Source organism: Chiloscyllium plagiosum, unplaced genomic scaffold (assembly GCF_037043375.1).
Source record: "Chiloscyllium plagiosum isolate Xiang-an unplaced genomic scaffold, Cpla_swu_hap1 HiC_scaffold_16, whole genome shotgun sequence".
NCBI classification, from domain to species: domain Eukaryota; kingdom Metazoa; phylum Chordata; class Chondrichthyes; order Orectolobiformes; family Hemiscylliidae; genus Chiloscyllium; species Chiloscyllium plagiosum.
In genome coordinates this window covers 11328929-11354953 of record NW_028270154.1, presented here as the reverse complement: position 1 = coordinate 11354953, position 26025 = coordinate 11328929, and the positions used below count along the sequence as shown (strand labels likewise).

Sequence of the window (26025 nt, the reverse complement as noted above, 5' to 3'; positions counted from 1 at the left end):
GAAATGGGAATTAGGAAAAATGTGTCTCACTGACTGACCTCTTCACGTTTGGTAAAAGGGTACCATATGATGTGCCCATGGCCAGCTGGCATGAAGAGAAATCTTCAAGCTAATCACGTTTCTTTACATTTTCAAGTTTGATTATGTTTCTTTTAAAAGCTGATAACCTTAATGAGCTCATAAAATAAGCTATTGCTAAAACCTGTGATGCTGGACGTTTTACTTCTGTTTTTCTAAGAACTGTAACTGAGGAAGCTGTACATCGCTCCCTTTGAACCGAAGATGGCACTGTACAAACGGCAACTTGTACACTTTTCTCCTTACTCATTTGAGTACGTGTGACAATAAAGCCAATGTTAATTCTAAATGGCTGAGGTTGATCACATTATGATATTTTCAGCAGCTTCCAAACCTCTTTTCAGACATAAAACAGACGCAAAGGACGTGGGGTGAGTCGTCTGCCTCCAGTCAGCTCTGGACAAAAGAAATTGTCAAGACGCATTGTGCTAAAATAACACGACTGCTTTACAGATGCTCCTTGCCTCCCAGTGGAAACTTTAATGGGGGCGGGTAAAGTGACACTGTTAGCCTAATGATCTTCCAATTAGCACACTGAGACGGGCCATCAGCACCTAAAATGCCTGTCAGAGCTGGAAGTAGAGCTGATTTGAATCATTTAATATACAATTTTAGAATCCTAGGTCTGTTTCTGAGTCAGGCACCTGCCCCACACCCTCCGTCTGTGTCTCCAAGTCCCTTGGCTAGAGAGAAACCTAAGTGGACTGAGCTCACTTAGGGCATGATTATTGTACATTGAGGTCTAGAAGGAGAAAGTGAGGACTGCAGATGCTGGAGATCAGAGTTGAGAGTGTGGTGCTGGAAACGCACAGCCGGTCAGGCACCATCCAAGGAGCAGGAGAGTCGACGTTTCAGGCATAAGCCCTTCATCCGGAAGCCTGTAACTTAATGGCTCCATTTTGGAATGGCAGGTAGTGACCAGTGGGGTACCGCAGGGATCAATGCTGGGACTGCAGCTTTTTACAATATATATTAATGATATAGAAGATGGTATTAGCAATAACATTAGCAAATTTGCTGATGATACTAAGCTGGGTGGCAGGGTGAAATGTGATGAGGATGTTAGGAGATTACAGGGTGACCTAGACAGGTTAGGTGAGTGGCTAGATGCATAGCAGATGCAGTTTAATGTGGATAAATGTATGGTTATCCACTTTGGTGGCAAGAACAGGAAGGCAGATTACTACCTAAATGGAATCAATTTAGGTAAAGGGGCAGTACAAAGAGATCTGGGTGTTCTTGTACACCAGTCAATGAAGGCCAGCATGCAGGTACAGCAGGTAGTGAAGAAGGCTAATAGCATGCTGGCCTTCATAACAAGAGGGATTGAGTATAGAAGCAAAGAGGTTCTTCTGCAGCTGTACAGGGCCCTGGTGAGACCACACCTGGAGTACTGTGTGCAGTTCTGGTCTCCAAATTTGAGGAAAGACATTCTGGCTATTGTGGGAGTGCAGCATAGGTTCACGAGGTCAATTCCTGGAATGGCGGGACTACCTTACACTGAAAGACTGGAGCGACTGGGCTTGTATACCCTTGGGTTTAGAAGACTGAGAGGGGATCTGATTAAGACATAAAAGATTATTAAAGGATTGAACACTCTGGAGGCAGGAAACATGTTTCTGCTGATGGGTGAGTGCCGAACCAGAGGACATAGCTTAAAAATAAGGGGTAGACCATTTAGGACAGAGATGAGGAGAAACGTCTTCACCCAGAGAGTGGTGGCTGTGTGGAATGCTCTGCACCAGAGGGCAGTGGAGGCCCAGTCTCTGGATTCATTTAAGAAAGACTTGGATAGAGCTCTCAAGGATAGTGGGATTAAGGGTTATGGAGATAAGGCAGGAACAGGATACTGATTGAGGATGATCAGCCATGATCATATTGAATGGTGGTGCAGGCTCAAAGGGCAGAATGGCCTACTCCTGCACCTATTGTCTATTGTCTATTATCTATTGTCTATTGAATTGATTTTTAATACCCCTGAATTAACCAAAACTTGCTATTTCTAACCTTTCTCCTGTCCTGTCTTCCTTAACGTCATGAGTCCAAGCATGTGTAGCTGGAGTAATTCTCCAGTGTTTTGAACTTTTTGTTAATAAATGCTATCTTTTATTCCATTTTAAAGGATTCTGCTGTGGGTACATTTGAAAAATTGGAACTCGAAAGCCAGAGCATGGGCAGCACCCTTCAGCATACCTTAATCAGATTAGGCCAAACAATACCTCACTGTCTCAGTCCAAGAAGGGAAGAGGAATCATTACTTAAATTCTCCCCCATTGTCCATGACAGGAATTACCTCATCTCTGACTAAATTTAATTTGCTGCTGTAGTGATTGTAACTAGTGATGGTCAAATGTCATAGAATATGGGTTTCCTGATTTGCGCTATTAATCTGGTCCAATCAGGGAGCCCTAGCTGACATAAAGGGATGAATGACAAGGATTTTGGGAACCAAAGTGCCTGGCTCAGTGAGGGACAGTGTTACTGTTAAAGGTTATCCATTTCTAAATAATGGGTGACGGGTGATGGAGGCCGGTGTGTCCAGTACCTTACACACATTGAAGGAGGACAACGAAGAGGATAGTTGGCCAATAGGTCTTCAAAGAGGTAGGTTTTTTTTGGTAATCTTTAATATTAAAAGAAAGATAGAGGAGTACAGAGGTTTTGTGAGATAATTCCTGAGTCATCATCAATATTGGGGCAATGAATATCAGGACGTCATAAGTCGAAGAACACAGACACCTCAGAGGGCAGAAGGTTACTGAAGTGGGAACAGATGAAGCCATAGAAGGTTAGGGCATAAGAACTAGTAGCAGGAGTAGGCCATTCAGCCCCTTGACGTTGCTCCCCCTTTTAATACTGAAATAGCTCCATGGAGACTGGTATCCTATCACCAAGTTCCCCTTTATTTAGACATGCACTTTACATGGTCTCTGACCAACCCCGCTCAGAGCCAGCCTATAGAGTGAGGAGACTCTCTGAGACTCCTGTGTTTTTTAAATTTTATTAAACAGTACAAAATACAGTTTAACAATAAACAGAAAGCAACAGTTCACCAAAAAACCCACTACATAAGGGGAAGGGGGAGCAAAGCCAAACCCCAAGACTCCTGTTTATATCTGTCAGCCAGGGCTCCCTGATTGAGGCTGTTAACCTGGTCAATCAGGGAACTCATACTAACTGAGATGCACCTGAACCTCATTCCAAACATTACAAATACGATCATGGCTGACCTCAAGTTGGCCTCAACTCCACTGTCCTGACTGCTCCCCAGAACCCTTTGACCCACTGTTAATTAAAAATCTATCTATCCCCTCCTTAACATTGATTCAGTGTCCCAATGTCCACCACACTCTGGGATAGTGATTTTCACAGATTCATTACACATTGAGAGAAGTAAATCCTTCTCATCTCTGAATTGAATTGATTTGAATTTATCGTCACGTGTAGCGAAGCACAGTGAAAGGCTTTGTCTTACAAGCAGTACAGGCAGATCGTAGCGTTAAGTAGCACAGTTAAGTAAATATTAGGTAAACAGTGGCAAAAACAAAAACACAGGTACAGGTGAATGTTCAGAGTTTGTGAGTCCATTCAGTATTCTAACAACAGTTGGGTAGAAACTGTTTTGAAACTGGCTGGTGCTTGTGTTCAGGCTTCTGTACCTTCTCCCCGATGGTAGAGGTTGTAGAAAAACATTGCCAGGGTGGGGTGGATCTTTGAGAATGCTGGTGGCCTTTCCTTGACAGTGGGCCTGGTAGATGGATTTTATAGATGGGAGGTTGGCCTTTGTGATTCTCCGGGCCAGGTTCACCACTCTCTGGAACCGTCTCTGATCTTGAATGGTACAGTTGCCATACCAGGTGGTGATACATCCAGACAGAATGCTCTCAATGGCGCTCCTATATCTCTGTTTTATAACTGCTACACCTCATCCTAAAACGATGACCTCTCATTCCAGGTTGCTCTACAGGAGGAAACATCCTCTCCATATCTACTTTGTCAATCCCCTTCAGCAGCTTATATGCCTCAATTAGATCTCCTCCCGTTCTTCTACATTCAGATGGGCTTAAACTGCTCAGTCTCTCCTCCTAAGACATCATTATGAAGACAAGGATGAGTATTTGGAAATTGAGATGTTGGTCAACTGGAAGCCATTATAGTGACCACTGGGAGGGAGAGGTCATGGTACCAGTTAGAAAATGGAAAGCAGATTTTTCACAAGCTAATCAGGCTTAATCCTCTTCTTCCTTAATCTCTCCAAGAGTGGAATATAGGAGCCCACATTAGACTACTGATTGAAAAGATCCTTCAGCTGTAAAATGACAGTTAAACTCAAGTAAGTAAAATGAAGGAACTGAAGTTGGAATAGTTTATTTTCGATCTATTTATTCAGAAATTATAAATAGTAGGAACAAGTGCACAAGGCAAGGAGAATGAGAGAGAAACCAAACATGTCAAAGATTAAGTGAAGTTACAGTAGTTCCATTATGACATGGCTTATAAAAAACAAAGAATGTAAAAGTACGTCAGCCAGCACTGTGTCATAAGGAGCTATCTCTGGGAACAGTTAAAATACTCGTCTATTAATTTTTTTCACATCTCTTAGCTGAAGATGTGAGTCTATTTATTCCAGTAACATGAACTGTCTGGGGAACAGGATTAACATGCAAGAAGGAATGAACAGCTGCAGTGTCTCATGTTTACTCACTGCTAACGCCATTCGGGAAAGACTTGCATCCAATCGGAAATATGATGAGCTTGAACTTTCTCACCTTGATACACTTTGACTTCAGGGCTCTTGCGGTGCAGTGCTATTGCCCCTACCTCTGAGCCCGAGACTTGGGCACAACTCCCACCTGCTGTACAGCTGTGTCATAATATCACTCAACAGCTTGGTTCAAAGATATCTACACCATAGACTTTCGCTAGATATGAGGTAGTCATTGTCTCTAAATCAAGGATACCTCAAGTGAGGAAAGTGACAGGTAGTGTGGGTTATGGTGCTGGACTGACCATTCTTATCAATTTGTACAATAAGGTGCAGGAAGATGAAAACAGGCTGTTTTTGCTGAGAAAAAATGAAGAAAGATAAGCCCATGGTGGGATGGGGGGATAGAGTATGAGATAAGTGGTGAACAAATTTTATGAGGTCAGGCTGCAATCATGTGGAACTCAATATTGACTCCGTGAGGCTGTGAAGTGGACAATGAGCTGTTGTTCCTACAACACATGTTGTACTACTTTTAAAAAAATTCATTACAGAATAAGGACATTTCTGGCTCAGCAGCTTTTGTTGCCCATTCCTAATTGTTCAGAGAGAAGTTAAGGGTCAACCACATTGCAGTTGATCTGGAGTCACATGTAGGCCAGACCAGGTAAGGCTGGCAGTTTCCTTCCCTAAAGGACATGAGTGAACCGGATGGGTTTTTCCCCCCAACAATTAACTCATGGTCATCGTTAATTCCAGGTGTTCCTTTGCTTGAATTCAAATTCCACCATCAACAAGCCCCTCTACACTCCACCCCCTAAACTCCCACCACCGCCATGTAAATAGATGGGAGGAGGAGCATAATCATTGCATGATTGGTGGGATTTGAATGTAGGTGCCTGGAACATTATTTGGGGTCTCTAGATTAACAGTTCAGTGATAATACCGCTAGGCAGTTCCCTCCATTGGAATCCTGTGGCAAACCCGGGTCAGAATGTTAGCATGAGAGCAAAAAGGTTTATTGAAATGGCAAGCAACTGGAAGGCTGGGGTTATGCCGACAGACACAGCGGTGATGTTCTGCAAAGGGGTTACCCAGTTTGCGTCGGGTCTCACTAATTTTAACCAGACTGGAATGTTTGCAGCAAATGAATAAATATGTCCCTCTGAGACAGGCAAGAAGGGGTACGATAAAGGAACCTTGGATGACGAGAGCGGTGGAGCTTCTCGTCAAAAGGAAGAAGGCAGCTTACATAAGCTGGAGGAAGCTCGGGTCAAGCTCAGCTCTAGAGGATTACAGGCAGGCGAGGAAGGAGCTCAAAAATGGTCTGAGGAGAGCCAGGAGGGGGCATGAAAAAGGCTTAGCAGAACAGATTAGGGAGAACACAAAGGCATTTTACACTTATGTGAGGAATAAGAGAATGGTCAAAGAAAGAGTAGGGCTGATCAGGGATAGCATAGGGAACTTGTGTGTGGAATCTGAGGAGGTAGGGGAAGCCCTAAATGAGTTTTTTGCTTCTGTCTTTACGAAAGAAACAAACTTTGTAGTGAATGAAACCTTTGAAAAGCAGGTGTGCATGCTGGAATGGATAGAGATAGAGGAAGCTGATGTGCTGAAAATTTTGTCAAACATTAAGACTGACAAGTCGCCAGGCCCGGACCAGATTTGTCCTCGGCTGCTCTGGGAAACGAGAAATGCAATTGCTTTGCCACTTGCGAAGATCTTTGCATCCTCGCTCTCCACTGGAGTCGTACCTGAGGACTGGAGAGAGGCAAATGTAATTCCTCTCTTCAAGAAAGGAAATAGGGAAATCCCCGGCAATTACAGACCAGTAAGTCTCACGTCTGTCTTCTATAAGGTGTTAGAAAGGATTCTGAGGGATAGAATTTATGACCATCTGGAAGAGCATGGCTTGATTAAATGCAGTCAACACGGCTTTGTGAGGGGCAGGTCATGCCTCACAAACCTTATCGTGTTCTTTGAGGTTGTGACTAGAAAAGTTGATGAGGGTCGAGCTATGGATGTGGTGTATATGGACTTCAGCAAGGCATTTGATAAGGTTCCCCATGGTAGGCTCATTCAGAAGGTCAGAATGGGATACAGGGGAACTTAGCTGTCTGGATACAGAATTGACTGGCCAACAGAAGACAGCGAGTGGTAGTAGAAGGAAAATATTCTGCCTGGAAGTCAGTGGTGAGTGGTGTTCCACAGGGCTCTGTCCTTGGGCCTCTACTGTTTGTAAGTTTTATTAATGACTTGGATGAGGGGATTGAAGGATGGGTCAGCAAGTTTGCAGATGACACAAAGGTTGGAGGTGTCGTTGACAGTATAGAGGGCTGTTGTAGGCTGCAGCGGGACATTGACAGGATGCAGAGATGGGCTGAGAGGTGGCAGATGGAGTTCAACCTGGGTAAATGCAAGGTGATGCATTTTGGAAGGTCGAATTTGAAAGCTGAGTACAGAATTAAGGATAGGATTCTTGGCAGTGTAGAGGAACAGAGAGATCTTGGTGTGCAGGTACATAGATCCCTTAAAATGGCCACCTAAGTGGACAGGGTTGTTAAGAAAGCATATGGTGTTTTGGCTTTCATTAACAGGGGAACTGAGTTGAAGAGTCATGAGATCTTGTTGCAGCTCTATAAAACTTTGGTTAGACCGCACTTGGAATATTGCGTCCAGTTCTGGTCACCCTATTATAGGAAAGATGTGGATGCTTTGGAGAGGGTTCAGAGGAGGTTTACCAGGGTGCTGCCTGGACTGGAGGGCTTATCTTATGAAGAGAGGTTGACTGAGCTTGGACTTTTTTCATTGGAGAAAAGGAGGTGGTGAGGGGACCTAATTGAGGTATACAAGATAATGAGAGGCATAGATAGAGTCGATAGCCAGAGACTATTTCCCAAGTCAGAAATGGCTTACACGAGGGATCATAGTTTTAAGCTGGTTGGAGGAAAGTATAGAGGGGATGTCAGAGGCAAGTTCTTTACACAGAGAGTTGTGAGAGCATGGAATGCGTTGCCAGCAGCAGATGTGGAAGCAAGGTCATTGGGGACATTTATAAGACTACTGGGCATGCATATGGTCACAGAAATTTGAGGGTTCATACATGAGGATCAATGGTTGACACAACATCGTGGGCTGAAGGGCCTGTTCTGTGCTGTACTATTCTGTGTTCTATGTTCTAAATATGATAGACTGGATTGAAAGAAGTGCAAATGAAATGCTGCTCCACGTGGAAGGTGTGTTTGGAACTTTGGAGGATGGAAATGAAGGGGCAGGTGTTACATCCTCTGTGGATGGATGGGAAGGTGGTGTAAAGAAATGATGAAGCATTAAAAGTGAATGAGGAGATGTTATCCAGCCTTTGTGTTACTGCAGTCCTACACTATATGGTGCACTTCTAGTGCCTCCGCAGTGACCTCAGCAAGTGGGAGCTGTTTTAAACAAACACTTCCATTCAAAGGACATCTGGGTATCTCCATTGCTAAACAAGAAGGCATGATCACCCTCTTGTCACACTCTGATGGCCAGCTTCCCAGGATAAAGTGAATAGCACGACAGAAGGAACGTTGTAAATATCTGATATTTCACTTTATTCGGGGTTTGTGTTTTTCAGGCTCCGTTGGATTTTATTGGCCATCTCTAATCATTTGAGAGGGCATGGGTTAAGCTGTATTCTCAGGGGCCTGCAGGCCTCGGGGCAAAGGGACATCAACAGTGCTGTTAGGGAGGGAATTCCAGTATTTTGACCCTGTGACACTGAAGGAACAGTGATACATTTCTAAATCAGAATGGTGAGTGGCTAAGAGGGCAATTTGGATGTAGTGATGTTCCCACGTATCTGCTGCTCTTGTCCGTCTAGATGGAAGTGGTCAAAGGCATTTTGAAGGCATTGTCTAAGGATTTACAACCGTTGAAAGAATTTACAAGCTATTGATTATATGTCACTGGAGGTTTCCATGGATTTATGCAGGATGTGTGACACAATACAGACGTTGCAATGATCATGATCCATTGTAGCTTCCTTCCACCTATTTACATGGCAGTAGTGAGGGGTTAGAGGGTGGGGTGTAGAGAGGGTTGCTGATTGTGGTGGTGCAGTGGTACTGCTCCTCAGCTGGCAATTTACAGCACCAGGCAAATACTTTTGGGACATGGGTTCAAATCCTATCACAGCAGATGGTGAAATTTGAACTCAATAATAAAAAAGGAATCTGCAATAAAAAAACCAGTGGAACAGTGACCGTGTAACAGTTCTCATAAAATAGTGAACCATCTGGTTCACAAATGTCCTTTAGGGAAGGAAATCTGCTGACCTTACCTGGTCTGGCCTACATGTGACTCCAGATCCAAAGCAATGTGGTTGATTCTTAACTGCCCTCTGAAATCACTTACTAAGTCCCTCAGTTCAAGAGTAGTTTGGGATGGGTAACAAATCCTGGCCAAATCCTTCCAATGGTGCTTATGCCCTATGCAAGAATTTTCTTATAAATCATATTTTTGTATGTGTATATCATTTTTATAAAGAGGTATAAAATGCTTAAGGGATTTGAACATTTGTTTTCCATAGTGGGAAATCCAGAATATGGGGCACAATCTCAGGATAAGGTATTTATCATTCAGGTCTGAGGTGGTGGGGTGGAGTCACTACACTTGAGGGATTTTTGAACCTTTAGAACTCTCTATCCATGAAGATTCTCGATGGCCCATCACTGAACACAGAGACAGATAGCTTGTTTTGATCTCTCAGGGGACCCATCAGGTGCACATTAGCTCTCCGCGTGAGCAATTCCAGTCTTCCACCTTTTCCCCGTAGCCTTGCACAGTTTTCCTTTTCAGATAGCAGATTAATTCTCTTTTGAAAGCTTCAATTGGACCTGCCTCTACCACACTCTCAGGAACAATCCTGTCCTTGAACGCTTACTCCACGAGAAAGTTATGGGATAATTTCCTTACAATTCCATCCCTTTGGAAGTGAACCCTAGTGTTGCGTTTGATTTCTTTTTTGCAGCCTTATTAACTTGTTTCACTTTTTTTTGTTATTTCTGTATTCAAATGGATTTTTAAAAAGCCTTGCATTTATATCCCAGTCCACTTCAGGCTGTCACAAATTGCTGATGAAATACTTTTGCAGAATTGCACTGTCAGGAGTGTAACATTGAATTTTTGCCAACGCTTCTACCAGCAATGAGTTAAGAAGCGATAATCTGTTTTAATGATGTTGGTTGATCAATACATATTGACCCGGGACAGTGGGTAGGATGCCTATGCTCTTTGTTGAAGTAGTTTCTGAGGCCTCATCTCTCCCCTGAAAGGCTGGCACCTTCAACAGTGCAGCACTCCCACTGCTCAGGAGGGTTACCTTTAACTTTCACACTTGAGTCCAGGGCTTAGTCTTGAACACAATTACTGATTCAAAGATGGTAGTGGAGTTTGGCAGTTCACTTATTTCCTGGAATATGTGACCTCCTGATTTTTCAGACAGAAGTAGAAGTCTATGTTGAAATGTAGTTGCTAAATGGCATGGGCGATTCTGCAAGTTTATTACCAACTTGTAACTTACCGAAGCCCCCTCCGGTGTTGAATCTTGCATACGTCTTGGAGGAAGGAATACGCTGTGCCAAAAACAAAATACCCTTGTTGCAAATCTTGAGGTAGCAATTTGAATATGAGGGATTGGTTAGGCTGGATGGCTAGTTGGTAACACCAACAGCGGCGGTTCGATTCCTGCACCAGCTGAGGTTACCATGAAGGACTCTCATCCGCAACCTCTCCCCTCACATGAGGTGTGGTGACCTTCAGATTAAGCCAGGACCAGTTGTTTCTCTCTAGAGAGAGGGCAGGACTATGGGACTACTACAATGTCTGAATTAATTAGTAGGGAAACACAACAAAAAATATATGTACAGTTGTGTCCCATAATCAGCAGTAGGAAAAATGACCAGGCCATTTATTGGTTGGCACTGCCTGTAGAATAAATGTTGGCTCTGAAATCCAACCTTGAGGCACAGAGGTTGAGCAAGAGCATGATGCCAAAATGTCTGAGCTTCTGGGAAGGATCAACATAACAATTTCCTCTGCACCAATAAGGGAGAAACACAAAGCAAAGCAATCAGAATCATTCAATAAAAAACAGAAAAACTGCGGAAGCTGTAAATCAGAAACTGAAACAGAAAGTGCTGGAAAAACTCAGCAGGTCTGGCAGCATCTGTGGAGAGAAATCAGAGCTAACCTTTCGAGTCCAGTGACCCTTCCTCAGAGCCAGTTATGAGGAAGGGGCACTCAAGTTGAAACATTAACTCTGCTTTCTCTCCACAGATGCTGCCAGACCTGTTGAGCTTTTCCAGCAATTTCTGTTTTTGATTCAGAAGTATTCAATGGTCACTGTTGTATATTTAACTTGGCTCAGGGCAATGTAAAGTTGACACTAAGTTTCAAAATGTTTATTCGCAAGTCTTCTAAAACACCCCAGTGATCACAAAATGTCTGCTCCACCTTCTAGTATGACCTTCTGTCTATTTTGCTCTGAGTCACCACCCCAGCTTAAATCAATCAAGCACGGGAAACACAGATCAGTTACCAGATTTTCATAATTAAACACAAAGCCTTGACTATGACAGTCACCTCTAGACTGGTCAAACTGAAGTACAACAACTTGGACAACATCTGGTTATAGGAAGTGATCTACAATACACACACACAATCAGTACAATTCCAAAATGGGAACAGAAAGTGTCAGAGAGACTCTGAGTCTTGCAGAAACTGTGGAGAGAAAAACTGATTTAACATTTTGAGTTCAATTTGACTTTGCTTCCAACTTAACATTTGAAATATGAAGTGCCAAGTTCTGAACCCAACGTTGCCTCAGTTTTCTATGTGAGTCCCAGCAAAGGTTACCAAACATGAGAATTCTACACTTTGACGTATTTTGCTTCAATGTTTCTGGCAAGTAGTAAATTTTAAATGATTTCATATGCCTTTCAGCTTTTCATATAAATTGTTAATATTGACAAAACAAGATGTAATCCTCACTGAATATGTATTGTGATACTCAGTCACACATAGCTTTCTCGAAGCTGAAAGTAGGAGATTGGGTTAACTATTATGTGTGGCATTTCATTGCTTCAAGGAGGGTGGAGGCTCTGGATACTGGGCAAAACACTGCAATTTGAAAATAGAAATGTGTCAGCAATCAACACCAGAATTAGATTTAGATTAGATTAGATTACAGTGTGGAAACAGGCCCTTCGGCCCAACAAGTCCACACCGACCCTCCGAAGCACAACCCACCCATACCCCTACATTTACCCCTTACCTAACACTATGGACAATTTAGCATGGCCAATTCACCTGACCTGCACATCTTTGGACTGTGGGAGGAAACCGGAGCACCCGGAGGAAACCCACGCAGACACGGGGAGAACGTGCAAACTCCACACAGTCAGTCGCCTGAGGCGGGAACTGAACCCGGGTCTCTGGCTCTGTGAGGCAGCAGTGCTAACCACTGCTTGATTGATTCGGCTATTTGTTCAATATTCTCTCAGATGTCACTGGTAAGATCAGCAGCTGTTATCCATCCCTAACTGCCCTTGAACTGATTATCTGTCCAATTAGGGGCTGGGTTGGAGGGCAGTTAAGAATCATGGAATCCCTAAAGTGTGGAGGCAGGCCATTTGGCCCATCAAGTCCACACTGACTCTCCGAAGAGCATCCCACCCATATCCACCCCATCCCTGTAACCCTGCATTTCTCATGGTTAGTTCACCTACACATCCCTGGACACTATTAGTAATTTAGCATGGTCAATCCACCTAATCTGCACATTTTTGGACTGCTGTAGGTCTGGAGTTACATGTAGGCCAGACCAGGTAAGGATGGCAGATTTCCTTCCCTCAAAGGCATTAGTGACCCAGGTCGGCTTTTTTTAAATAAGACAATTGAGAATAGTTTCCTGGGTGCCATTACACTTGCTTTTAATTCCAGATTTTAAAAATTTCACCATCTTCCACGATGTCGTTTGAGGGATACATTTTGACCAGGATGCTGGGGAGAACAGGCCTGTGCTTTGGAAAGGGTCAAACAGTGTTCTACAAACACCTGAGAGGCCATCACAAGCTCAGTTTAATGTCTCATTGAAGATAATAGCTCCTGCAGTGCAGAGCTCCATCAGCCTCCTGTTGGGAGTGTCAGCCTCACACCGTGCACTGAAGGCAGTCGATGGGGTTTGATCAAACCTACAGCAATCCGACTTAGCAACGAATCTGCAATCATTCAGGCTTGAAGAAAAAGGCACAGTTTTCAGGTAAACAAAAATTCTTCCTTCTGTTTCCAACAAGATGTTACCCTGAGCCAATTAAGAACAAACTATAGTGGTTGACTAGACAACGATGTCTCTGTTATTCAAGGGTCACAGACACATGCAGACCCCTCAGTCCAACTCATCCACGCTGACCAGGTTTTTCAAACGAGCCCCATTTAGAGTCATAGAGTCATAGAGATGTACAGCATGGAAACAGACCCTTTGGTTCAACCCGTCCATGCCGACCAGATATCCCAACCCAATCTAGTCCCACCTGCCAGCACCCGGCCCATATCCCTCCAAACCCTTCCTATTCATATACACATCCAAATACCTCTTCAATGTTGTAATTGTACCAGCCTCCACCACTTCCTCTAGCAGCTCATTCCATACATGTACCACCCTCTGCGTGAAAAAGTTGCCCCTTAGGTCTCTTTTATATCTTTCCCCTCTCACCCTAAACCTATGCCCTCTACCCCTGGACTCCTCGACCCCAGGGAAAAGACTTTGCCTATTTACCCTATCCATGCCCCTCATAATTTTGTAAACCTCTATAAGGTCACCCCTCAGCCTCCGACACTCCAGGGAAAACAGCCCCAGCCTGTTCAGCCTCTCCCTGTAGCTCAGATCCTCCAACCCTGGCAACATCCTTGTAAATCTTTTCTGAACCCTTTCAAGTTTCACAACATCTTTCCAATAGGAAGGAGACCAGAATTGCACGCAATATTCCAACAGTGGCCTAACCAATGTCCTGTACAGCCGCAACATGACCTCCCAACTCCTGTACTCAATACTCTGAGCAATAAGGGAAAGCATACCAAACACCGCCTTCACTATCCTATCTACCTGCGACTCCACTTTCAAGGAGCTATGAATCTGCACTCCAAGGTCTCTTTGTTCAGCAACACTCCCTAGGACCTTACCATTAAGTGTGTAAGTCCTGCTAAGATTTGCTTTCCCAAAATGCAGCACCTCGCATTTATCTAAATTAAACTCCATCTGCCACTTCTCAGCCCATTGGCCCATCTGGTCCAGATCCTGTTGTAATCTGAGGTAACCCTCTTCGCTGTCCACTGCACCTCCAATTTTGGTGTCATCTGCAAACTTACAAACTGTACCTCTTATGCTTGCATCCAAATCATTTATGTAAATGAGAAAAAGTAGAGGGCCCAGCACCGATCCTTGTGGCACTCCACTGGTCACAGGCCTCCAGTCTGAAAAACAACCCTCCACCACCACCCTCTGTCTTCTACCTTTCAGCCAGTTCTGTATCCAAATGGCTAGTCCTCCCTGTATTCCATGAGATCTAACCTTGCTAATCAGTCTCTCATGGGAACCTTATTGAACGCCTCACTGAAGTCCATATAGCTCACATCTACTAACTCTGCCCTCATTTGCCTGCATTTGGCCCATCTCCTTCTAAACCTTTCCTACTCATGTACTTGTCCAAATGTCTTTTACAAGTTGCAACTGTACCTGCATCTACCACTTTCTCTGGCAGTTTATTCCACATGCAAACCACCCTCTGTGTGAAAAGGTTGCTCCCCTCACATCTTAAACCCATGCCCTATAGTTTTAGACTCTACTACTCCAGGGAAAAGACCTTTTCTAATCACTTTCTCCATGCCCCTCATGATTTTATAAACTCTATAAGGTCACTCCTCAACCTCCCATGCTCCAGTGAAAGATTTTCCAGCCAATTCAGCCTCTCGTTACAACTCAAACCCTCCAGAGCTGGCAACGTCCTGGTAATTCTTTTCAAATCCTTTCCAATTTAATAATCCAATAGCAGAGCGATCAGAACTGTACACCGTTCTCCAAAAGTGGCCTCACCAATGTCCCGGTCAGCCAGAGCACGATGTCCTAATTCCTATACTGAACGGACGGAGCAACGAAGGCAAGCATGCAAAACGCCTTCCTTACCAACCTGTCTACCTGTGACGCAACTTTCAAAGACCTATGTACCTGAACCCCTAGGTGTCTCTTTGGAACAAACAGAGTGCTGGAGAATCTCAGTAGGTCTGGCAATATTTGTAGACAGAAAACAGAATTAACGTTTCGAGGCCGGTGACCCTTCCTCAGAACAAGAACAAAGAAGACAATGGTGTGTGTGTGTGTCTATGTATGAGTGAGAGTGAGTGTGAGAGTGAGTGAGTGTGTGTGAGAGAGAGTGTGAATGTGTGTGAGAGTGTGTGTGCGAGAGAGAGTGTGAGAGTATGAGAGTGTGAATGAGAGTGTGAATGTGTGTGAGACAGAGAGAGTGTGAGAGAGTGTGCGAGAGTGTGTGTGCGAGAGAGTGTGTGTGAGAGAGTGTGTGAGAGAGTGTGTGTGCGAGAGAGTGTGAGAGAGTGTGAGTGTGAGAGAGTGAGTGTGAGAGAGTGTGTGTGAGAGTGTGTGAAGGACAGTGCAATGGAGAAGAGATTTTAAGAAAAATTGAGAAAAGACCACAAATCATACCGGACTGGAATATTAACTCTGTTTCTTCTCTATGGATGCGGCAGGGCAGCTCAGTGATTAGCACTGCTGCCTCACAGCACCAGGGCTCTGGGTTCGATCCCAGCTTCAGGCAAATGTCACTGAGAAGTTTGCACATTCTCCCTGTGTCAGCATGGATTTCCTCCAGGTGCTCCAGTTTCCTTCCACAATCCAAAGATGTGCAGGTTAATTGGATTGGTCATGCTAAATTGCCCACAGTGTCCAGGGATGTGAAGGCTAGGTGAATTAGCCATGGGAAATGCAGGGTGACCGGGACAGGGTGGAGAAGTGAGTTGCTCTTCTGTGGGTTAGTGTGGACTCACTGGGCTGAATGGCCTGCTCCCACACTGCAGGGATTCTATGATGCTGTCAGGGGTGCTGAGCTCCTTCTGTATTTGTTTCAGTATGTATGGTATTCTGTCTTTATTGAAATGTTTGGACTATGACAAAAGTGAGATGCTATATAAATGAAACGACTATTACAAAGTGCCATGGTGAAAAGTGCCTCAAGCATCAACACACTGCTTGGACAACCACAACAAATGGATTAATTTAGAGGTAAGCTTTAAATCTGGTACTCTGCTACATACTAAACATTCCCATTCAGACACAGTTCTAATTTGGAAAGTTAAATCAACTGCACTGCTGCTGGACTTTCACAATTTGCTTGTTTGTAGTGTGAATATTGGAAATACTGACTGTTGAATCTAGCGATAGGGGAAACTTGAAGATTTTTAGACCAAAATAAATTGCAATATCAAGACAATATACAGGGAGTCCCGGATTTATGTATATTCAATTTACGAATGCCTATACCTACAAGCGCAATTCCATATGTTAAAGATGTGACATTCAAACTTTTCCTGCAATTGTGAACAGCTGCTTTACACTGTCCTGCACCACGTTCAAACTTGCTTACAAATCAACTTGCAAACAGTCTTGGGAATGGAACTCCGGCACTGCCTGTAGTTATGGCACAGTGGCTCAGTGGTTAGTACGGCTGCCTCACAGCATCAAAGACCTGGGTTCGATTCCACCCGCGGGTAACTGTCTGTGTGGAGTTTGCACATTCTCCGAGTGTCTGTGTGGGTTTCCTCCAGGTGCTCCAGTTTCCTCCCACAGTCCAAAGATGTGCAGGGTAGAGTGCATTGGCTGTGGAATATGCAGGGACGGGGTAAGTCTGGGTGGGATGCTCTTTGTGGGGTCAACACGTACTTGATGGACTGAATGGCCTGCCCCTGAACTGAAGGGATTCAATGATTCTAAAATCATGTTAGAATAACAGGGCCACCAAACACTCTCATGTAACTCTAGCCTCATTGATTGGGACTGGTTTGTAGAGAAAGGAAGGGGGATGCTGGTTGGGAGTTTTTGGAGGAGGTTCGGTGAGCATTATCCAGGAATGGTACTTTGCCTGCAGCCAAGCCCTGCTCATCCCTATCACTTTCCCCTGAACCCCATCATCTACAAATGCAGTGTGGAGACCATTTGGTTCGTGGACAAAAAGCACTGATTTTGAATCTAGTGATGTCAGTAATCTTTGAGATTTGATGAGTGCAAAACACAACAGAGCCAATCAAAAATCCACAAATCGAAATGACAGCATTAAAATGGAAGAGCAGAGAGAACTTTGCAGTGAAGCGCTACTGTAGCAAGATGCTGTCACCCTTTTCCCAAAGGGCACACTCAATTTCTACTCCATTCCAGGTTTGGGGTCAGTCTCTGTTCAAAATATGATTATTTAAAATCGTGCACACATACAGGGCTATCACTCAGGCAAAAGTGAGGACTGCAGATGCTGGAAATCAGAGTCTAGATTAGTGTGGTGCTGGAAAAGCACAGCCAGTCGGGCAGCATCCGAGGAGCAGGAAAATCGACGTTTCAGGCAAAAGCCCTTCATCAGGATTTTCCTGCTCCTCAGACCCTGCCTGACCGGCTGTGCTTTTCCAGCACCACTCTAATCCAGAGCTATCACCCACCCATCTCCTGAAGTCCCACTTCCTAAATATCCTACTTATCGCTTCCTCACCGCTGTCTACAAACAGCTTTTAAAACCCATTGCTCCAGCCTCATTGAACCAACAGTTCTTCCCATCTTCAATCTGCTTTTGCTCACTTTGCCCCATGCTTTCACAGCATCAATTTCAGGGTTTCTTGAACTCAGTCATCTCTTTACTGTCAATGGTTCTGAGGAAGGGTCACTCGACCAGAAACCTTACTTTGTCTCCGCAGGTGCTACCAGACCTGCTGAGCTTTTCCAGCAACTTCTGTTTTCATTTCATTTCCATAAGAAATAGGAACAGGAGTAGGCCATTCAGCCCCTCGAGCTGGCTGTGCTATTCCATAGGATCGTGGCTGAACTGACCAACATTCCTCACGTCCATTTTCCTGCCCTTTTCCCTTTAATTCCCCAACGGATCAATTTCACCAGGGATACCATCACCCTCTGTTCTACAAACTTGTTCCAATTGTTGTAGCTAGAGTCACAAAAGGACATTAAATGGATTGCACTATAATTAGTCTTGACAGTATCATTTCCTTTGTGCCTGAATGGGGTCACTTGTGGTGTGACGTTAGCAACAGATGGGGAGGGGAGCTCTCTATTTCCTACTCCAAACGTTCCCCATCCAGCACCATCTATAGAATCCCCCCAGTATGGAAACAGGCCATTCGGCCCAACAAGTTCACAGCAACCCTCCAAACAGCATCCCACTCAGACCCATCCCCTAACCTATCCCTGTATCCCTATGTTTCCCATGGCTAATGCACTGAGCCTACACATCCCTGACCTCTATGGGTAACTTCCCATGGCCAATCCACCTTTGGATTGTGGGGGCGCGAACTGGGACACCCGGAGGAAACCCACACAGACGCAGGGAAAATGTGCCAACTCCAAACAGACAGTCGCCCGAGGCTGTGATCGAACCCGGGTCTCTGGCACTGAGAGGCAGCAGTGCTAACCACTGAGCCACTGTGCCACCCCACATCCTCCACCTCCTGGAAAGAGGGTGTTTAGCTCAGTTGGCTGGATGTTCTTTTGTGATGCAGAGGGTGGGTTTAATTCCCACAGCAGCTGAGGTTGCCTTGAAGGACTCTGTAACTCTCTTACCCCCTCACCTGAGGCATGGTGACCCTCAGGTTAGGCCATCACCAGCTCTCTCTCTCTCTATCTCACACACACACACACACACACACACACGGGCAGCCCAGTGGCAGTGTGGAGACTTTATCTTTACCTCCTGAACTGGGGCCGTGACTTTCCTTTCACTACCTCCCAGTGAAAGATGTTCCTCTGGAAAACTGTACATCTGAGCTATGCCTACCTTTATGATAAACACATCAGTAGAAACATGAATTAGGACCAAGAGTAGATTGCTCAGTCCTTTGACCTTTCTCTGCCATTCTGTAAGATCATGGCCCTCCTGATTTTGACTTCAACTCCACATTCTTACCTATCCCTAATACCCTCTCCCCAACTTCTTTCTCCTGAATCTATCCCTGCTTTAAAAACATTCTGCTTCCACAGCTGCTGTTGAAAGGTTGTAAAAACTCACAACCCTCAGAGGAAAGCAACTTCTTTGTCTCTCTCTGTTAGAAATCCATTATTTTCAAACTGTGACCCCTGGGTCTACATTCACTCTTAAGAATCATCCTTTCGACATCCATCTGGCCTAGAGGGAGAAAAAAAGGGCAGCATGGTGTCTCAGTGGTTAGCACTGCTGCCTCACAGCAGCTGGGACCCAGGTTCGGTTCCACCCTCGGGTAACTGTCTGTGTGGAGTTTGCACGTTCTCCCCATGTCTGTGTGGGTTTCTTCCAGGTGCTCCGGTTTCCTCCTACAGTCGAATAATGTGCAGGTTAGGGTGGATTGGCCATGCTTAACTGCCCATAGTGTCCAGGGACTTTCAGGCTAGGTGGAATAGTCATGGGAAATGCAGGGTTGCAGAGATTGGGTGGAATGCTGTTGCGATGGTCAGTGTGTACTTGATGGGCCAAATAGCCTGCCTCCACACTGTAAGGATTCCAAGATTCCAAAACCCCCTCAGGGTCTTTCATGTTTCAATCACCTCTTCCTTTCTACATTTCAGTAGATACAAGCCTAAGCTGGTCAGAACACCACCCACAGGTTACCAGGTACTAGTCCAGTGCAAAATAGAAAGTGCTGGAGAAAGCAGCTTCTGTGGAGAGAGAAACCGAGCTAATTCCTCAAGTCTCTTATGACACTCTGCAAACTGTGTGCAATGCAAAGAAACCAAAACTGCATAGAGTATTTAAGATGTGGCCTCACCAAAATCCTTATTCCTTCCAACTCAGATTGCCTTTCTTCTCTCACTTCATTTGCTGATACATTGATGAGAGTATAGGTGCTCGCTCCCTAATCTGAGGAAGTTCACGCACTTTGTTTCTGTTCATGAGCCTTCTCTTACCTTCACACGGTCCCCTCTTACCTCCAATGCTGCCTTCCCTTCCTTAAGGCAATAGGTCTATTAAATGTATCCATCCAAGGACCCCCACAGCTCCTTTCACTACACTTCCTCTCAGTACTTCCTTACTCTTTTTGTCCTCATCCTCCACCCAATCAACCTCCACATTCAACAGACCATCCTCCACTACGTCTGCCTTGGATTTCACCACCAAACGTACCTTCCCATCTCCTGCCTTCTCACCATTTCCAAAGAGACAGATTTCTCCACAACATCCTCTTCCACTCCTCAATTTTCCACCATAGCCCCTTAGTTTCCTTTCTTTCACTCATGGGATGTAGACACCACTGGCTGGGCCAACACTTACTACCCATGCCTAGTTATCCCTTGAGAAGATGGCAGCGAGATGCCTTCTTGAACTGGTACAGTCCATGTCCGGTAGGTAGGTAAAAACAATGACTGCAGATGCTGGAAACCAGATTCTGGATTAGTGGTGCTGGAAAAGCACAGCAGTTCAGGCAGCATCCGAGTAGCAGTAAAATCGACTGTTCGGGCAAAAGCCCTTCATCAGGAATACCTGTACTCCTGATGAAGGGCTTTTGCCCAAAACGTCAATTTTAATGCTCCACGGATGCTGCTTGAACTGCTGTGCTTTTCCATGTCCTGTAAGTAGACCAGTAAGAAGGCAATTTCAGGATGAAGAGCTTATGCTCGAAACGCCGAATCTCCTGCTCCCTGGATGCTACCTGACTGGCTGTGCTTTTCCAGCACCACACTTTTTGACACTGAGGCAATTTCAGGATTTTGACCCGGCGATAGTGAAGGAATGGTGTTATATTTCCAAGTATGGATGGCGAGTGGTTTGGAGGGGAACTTGTAGGTGGTGCTTTTCCCAAGTATCTGCTGCCCGTGTCCTTCTAGGTAGAAGTGGTCATGAATTTGTAAGGTGCTGACTAGGAACTTTGGTGAATTTCTGCGGTGCATCTTCTAGATAGCGCATGTGCTGCTACTGAGCATCAGTGGTGGAGGGAGTGGATGTTTGTGGATATTATGCCAGTCAACTGGGCTGCTTTGTCCTGGATGGTTTCAAGCTTCTTGAATGATGCTGGAGCTACACCCATCCAGGCAAGGGAGAGGGGGGAGTAGTCTCTTACTCTCCTGACTTGCTCTTACAAATGATGGACAGGCTGTTGAGGAGTCAGGAGGTGAGTTAGTTGTCTGAGTATTCCTAGCATCTGACCTGGTCTTACAGAGACTGTGTTTATTTGGTGAGTCTAGTTGACTTTTTGCTCAATGGTTACGGCAGATTATGCTAGTAAGGGATTCAATGATGGTAATGTCATTGAACATTAAGGGCGCGAGTATTTAGATTGTCTCATGTTAGAGCTGGTCATTGTATGGAATTTGTGTTGTGGTGTGAATGTTGCTTGCCCCTTGTCAGCCCAAGCCTGGATACTGTCCAGATTGCTTTTGAATATGGACTGCTTCAGTATCTGTGGAGTTGCAAATGATATTGAACATTGTGCAACCATTGGCAAACATCCTCACTTCTGACCTTATGATGAAGGAAAGGTCATTGATGAAGCAGCTGAGCCTAGGACACTATCCTGAGGAACTCCTGCAGAGACGTCCTGGAGCTGAGATGACTGACCTCCAACAACCACAACCATCTTCCTAATGTGTCAGGTATGACTCCAATGAGCAGAGAGTTTGCCCCCTGATACCCATTGATTCCAGTTTTGCTGGGGCACAGTCAGTCAAATGCAGCCTTGATGTCAAGGCTCACCTCACCTCCAGAATCCAGCTCTTTCATCCATGTTTGAACCAAGGCTGTAATAAGATGAGGAACTGAATGGTCCTGGAAGAACCCAAACAGAGCAGGTTACTGTTGATTAAGTGCCACCTGATAACACTGCCAATGACTCTTTCAATCCCTTTGCTAACGATCAACTGATGGAACTTGACTGTTCCTGCTTTTTGTGGAGTGGGCATACATTACATCACTGTCACTTTCTGCTGCAACTTCCAGTGAAGACACACAAGATGCAACACCTGATCTTTTACCTTCTCCTTCCCCATCGGCCATCACCCCAAAACATTGTTTCCAAGTGAGACAGTGACTTACTTGTACTTTCAATTGAATATACCAGATTAACTGCTCATGACGTGAATCTCACTACACAGACTGGGTGAGCATCTTGTCCAGTCCACTCCTGTCACTTTGAGCTTCTATATGCCTGTTTTTTTTAAAAGAACCCTTCTCTCTGATTCCACTCTAACCTCGCCATCCTCAGCCCTAATGCACTACCCCATTCAGCTCAAGGTTATCTTGAGGTGCAGCACCTCACCTTCAAATTGGGAAGACCAGACACAACACTAATTTCACCAATTTTAGATCATGACCATTACACCCTTTCCTTTAGAGAGCAGCTATTTCTAATGATTCCTTATGCCCCACTTACACCTCAAATCATAGAATCCCTACAATGTGGAAGCAGGCCATTCAGTCCATCGAGTCCAAACTGACCCTCCAAAGAGCATCCCACTCAGCCCTCTACACCATCCCTGTCACCCTCCATTTCCCAGGACCAGCTCACCTGCACATCCCTGGACACTGTGGGCAATTTTGCACAGCCAATTAATGTAAGCCAGACATCTCTGGACTGTTGGAGGAAACCCATGCAGATTATAGGGAGGATGTGCAAACTCCACATAGACAGTTGGAGGGTTAGAATTGAACCTGGGTCCCCGGTAATGTGAGGCAGTAGTGCTAACCACTGAGCCACCTCCTATAGCCCTATATCCCAGTGAGGAAATGCTATATCCTATTGCCTTGCAACCTCATCTCATTTAATCTTCCACACACCTTCCCTTATGTTTTCTCCACTCTTCCCTGCCCCCCATTTGTTGAAACCCCAAATTGCCGAGATTCTGACAAAGTCTTTGGTACGAAGCACCGACTGATTCCCCCTTCACAGTTGCTGCTTACAGCATTTTCCAGTTTTATTTCCGATCTCCAGCATCTGCAGCATTTTCCTGTTGTATTTCGTCTTACGAACAGGTAGTTTGTCAGGTGAAGGGCTGGATGTTATTTGAGTTGCTCTAATTTAATCAATATTTCAACAGGACAGCTCCAGCTAATACGCATTCATCAATGAATCTCACCAGTGCTCTGAAAGGCTGGTTGTATTTTCTTTTCGTGATCCCCTGCTTTCCAAGCCGGGCGAGTTAACTGTGCTGAAGCTCATCTGTTTCGAATCTAACTGGTTGCTGATTGCAACACTCCGCAGTGTTTAAAGCTCACTTCTCTTCCCTTTCACCTCCCATCGCCTCACTCGGAATTTCCATCTCTTTCTCTGTCCCTGATTATTCTCCGTTTTCTGGTCGACCACACGAATCGTCCTTTTCTCTCAGTAAAGATGCTCCCAGACTGCTCAGGCCTTCAGACTATACACATAGACACTACAGACTTGGTCATTCATCACAAAGATTTAATGAATGAAGGCAGTTACTCACCCCCACCCAGGACACGCAGCTAATCCTTGCTGCACCTTCTCCACTCTGCCCGTTTCCTTAACCTCGACTGCTTGCCTTTCGGTTCTCTCCTTCTTTCCGCTCTCTCGCAAACTCTGAGGGAAAAACGCGAGAAGGGCCTCGCTGTCTGCACAAAGGAGAAAGGCAGGCAGTTAAAGCACAACACTCACTAGAGGGCATCTTGCAGACATCACAGAGGCTTCAAGCTTAACTCTTTCCTCGCCGACTGCAATCAAATTCATAGAGTCAACTTACAATTACAATTGCAACATTTAAGAGGCATTTGGATGGGTATATGAATAGGAAGGGTTTGGAGGTGCTGGCTGGTGGGACTAGATTGGGTTGGGATATCTGGTCGGCATGGACGGGTTGGACGAGGGGTCTGTTTCCATGCTGTACATCTCTATGACTCCAGTCCAACACAATCTAGTCCCAAATACCAGTTCCCGGCCCACATCCCTTCCTATTCATATACCCATCCAGATGCTAGTTCATAACCGGGTGCTCCCTCAATGCAGCCACACAGCACCAGGGTCCCAGGTTCGATTCCAGCCTCAGTCAACTGTCTGTGTGGAGTTTGCACGTTCTCCCCGTGTCTGCGTGGGTTTCTTCTGGGTGCTCCGGTTTCCTCCCACTGTCCAAAGATGTGCAGGTTAGGTGAATTGGCCATGCTAAATTGCCTATAGTGTTAGGTGCTTTGGTCAGAGGGAAATGGGTTACCCTTCGGAGGGTCGGTGTGGACTTGTTGGACCAGAGGGCCCGTTATCACACTGTAGGGAATCTAATCTTAAAAAAAAGGGTTGTCATTGTACCAGCCTCCACTACTTCCTCTGGCCGCTAGTTCCATACACCCTCTGTGTGAAAAAGTTGCCTCTTAAGTCCCTTTTGAATCTTTCCCCTCTCACCCTAAATCTAGTTTTGGACTCCCCTAGCCCTGGGCAAAACCCTTGGCTATTCAACCTGTCCATGCCCCTCGTCATTTTATAAACCTCTATCAGGTCACCCCCTCAGCCCCTGACACACCAGGGAAACAGCCCGAATCTATCCAGCCTCTCCCTGTAAACTAAATGTCTGAACACTATATTTAAAACAAATGTTTCACCTTAATATAAATTTTTGCTTTGATATATTGGAGTTCACTTTCAATTTGCACTATGCAGCAGGGAATGGGTCTTGGGATATTCAGCATGCATAATGGATACTCATAAGGAATAGGTTTTAAGATATTGTAGACCCCACTCTGGGCTGCTCACCCATTAGAGGGGGAGAGATAGACAACTGATGGTGAGTTTAATCTGAGGATCACCACACCTTGAGTGAGGGGAAAGGTTGAGAAGGAGAATCCTTCATGGTAACCTCAGCTGATGCAGGAATTGAACCCTTTTTTTTCAATTTGTTTGTACAACGTGAGCATCTCTGGCTGGGCTGGCATTTATCACTTTCACCCAGTTATAGAGTCATGGAGATGTAAAGCACAGAAATGGATCCTTCAGTCCAACTCGTCCATACCGACCAGATATCCTAACCTAATCTAGTCCCATTTGCCAGCACTTGGCCCATATCCCTCCAAACCCTTCCTATTCATATACCCATCCAGATGCCTTTTAAATGTTGTACTTGTACCAGCTTCCACCACTTCCTCTGGCAACTCATTCCATACACATACCACCCTCTGTGTGAAAAGATTGCCTCTTAGGTCTCTTTTATATCTTTTCCCTCTCACCCTAAACCTATGCCCTCTAGTTTTGGACTCCCCCATCCCAGGGAAAAGACTTTGTCTATTTATCCTATCCATGCCCCTCATGATTTTATAAACCTCTACAGGGTCATCCCTCAGCCTCCGACGCTCCAGAGAAAACAGCCCCAGCCTGTACAGCCTATCCAATAGCTCAAATCCTCCAATCCTGGCAACATCCTTGTAAATCTTTTCTGAACCCTTTCAAGTTTCACAACATCCTTCCAATAAGAGGGAGACCAGAATTGCACACAATATTCCAAAAGTGGCCCAATCAATATCGTGTACAGCCGCAACATGACCTCCCAATTCCTGTACTCAATGTTCTGTCCAATAAAAGAGAGCATACCAAACACCTTCTTCACTAACCTATCTCCCTGCAACCCTACTTTTAAATTCCCGTCAAAACTCCCCAGGACCTTACCATTAAGTGTATAAGCCCTGCTCTGATTTGCATTTCGATGTGAAAACGTTGTGTCCTGTTGTGGAAGCGTCCTGGACCAGAGGACATAGTCTCAGACTAAGAGGTCAGACATTTTTAAAACAGAGCTGGGTAGGAATTTCTTCTTCAGAGGGGAATGAATCTGTGAAGTGTACCATAGAGAGCTGTCGAGGTTGCTTCTCTAAGTAGGTGCAAGGCTGGGATGGACAGATTTTTAACCAGGAAGGGAATCAAGAGTTATGAGAAAAAGACAGGAAAATAGAGTTGAGGATGATCAGATCAGCCGTGATATCAGTGAACAATGGAGCTGATTTGATGGGCTGAATGGCCTGCTTCTG

General features: G+C 45.0%; 1 protein-coding gene across 3 annotated transcripts in view; it reads right to left on the bottom strand.

The window, feature by feature from the left end:
• Window positions 1–23621, bottom strand: part of ndst1b (N-deacetylase/N-sulfotransferase (heparan glucosaminyl) 1b) — a 292956-nt gene extending 269335 nt beyond the window's left edge. For 2 of the 3 annotated variants that reach the window (XR_015759698.1, XM_043703098.2), the window contains exon 1: window positions 23493–23621. The gene's annotated coding sequence lies outside the window, so the exon portion shown is untranslated. The remainder of the gene's footprint in view (window positions 1–23492) is intronic. The other variant, XM_043703100.2, reaches the window with a different exon arrangement.
• Between the last annotated feature and the right edge of the window lie 2404 nt (window positions 23622–26025).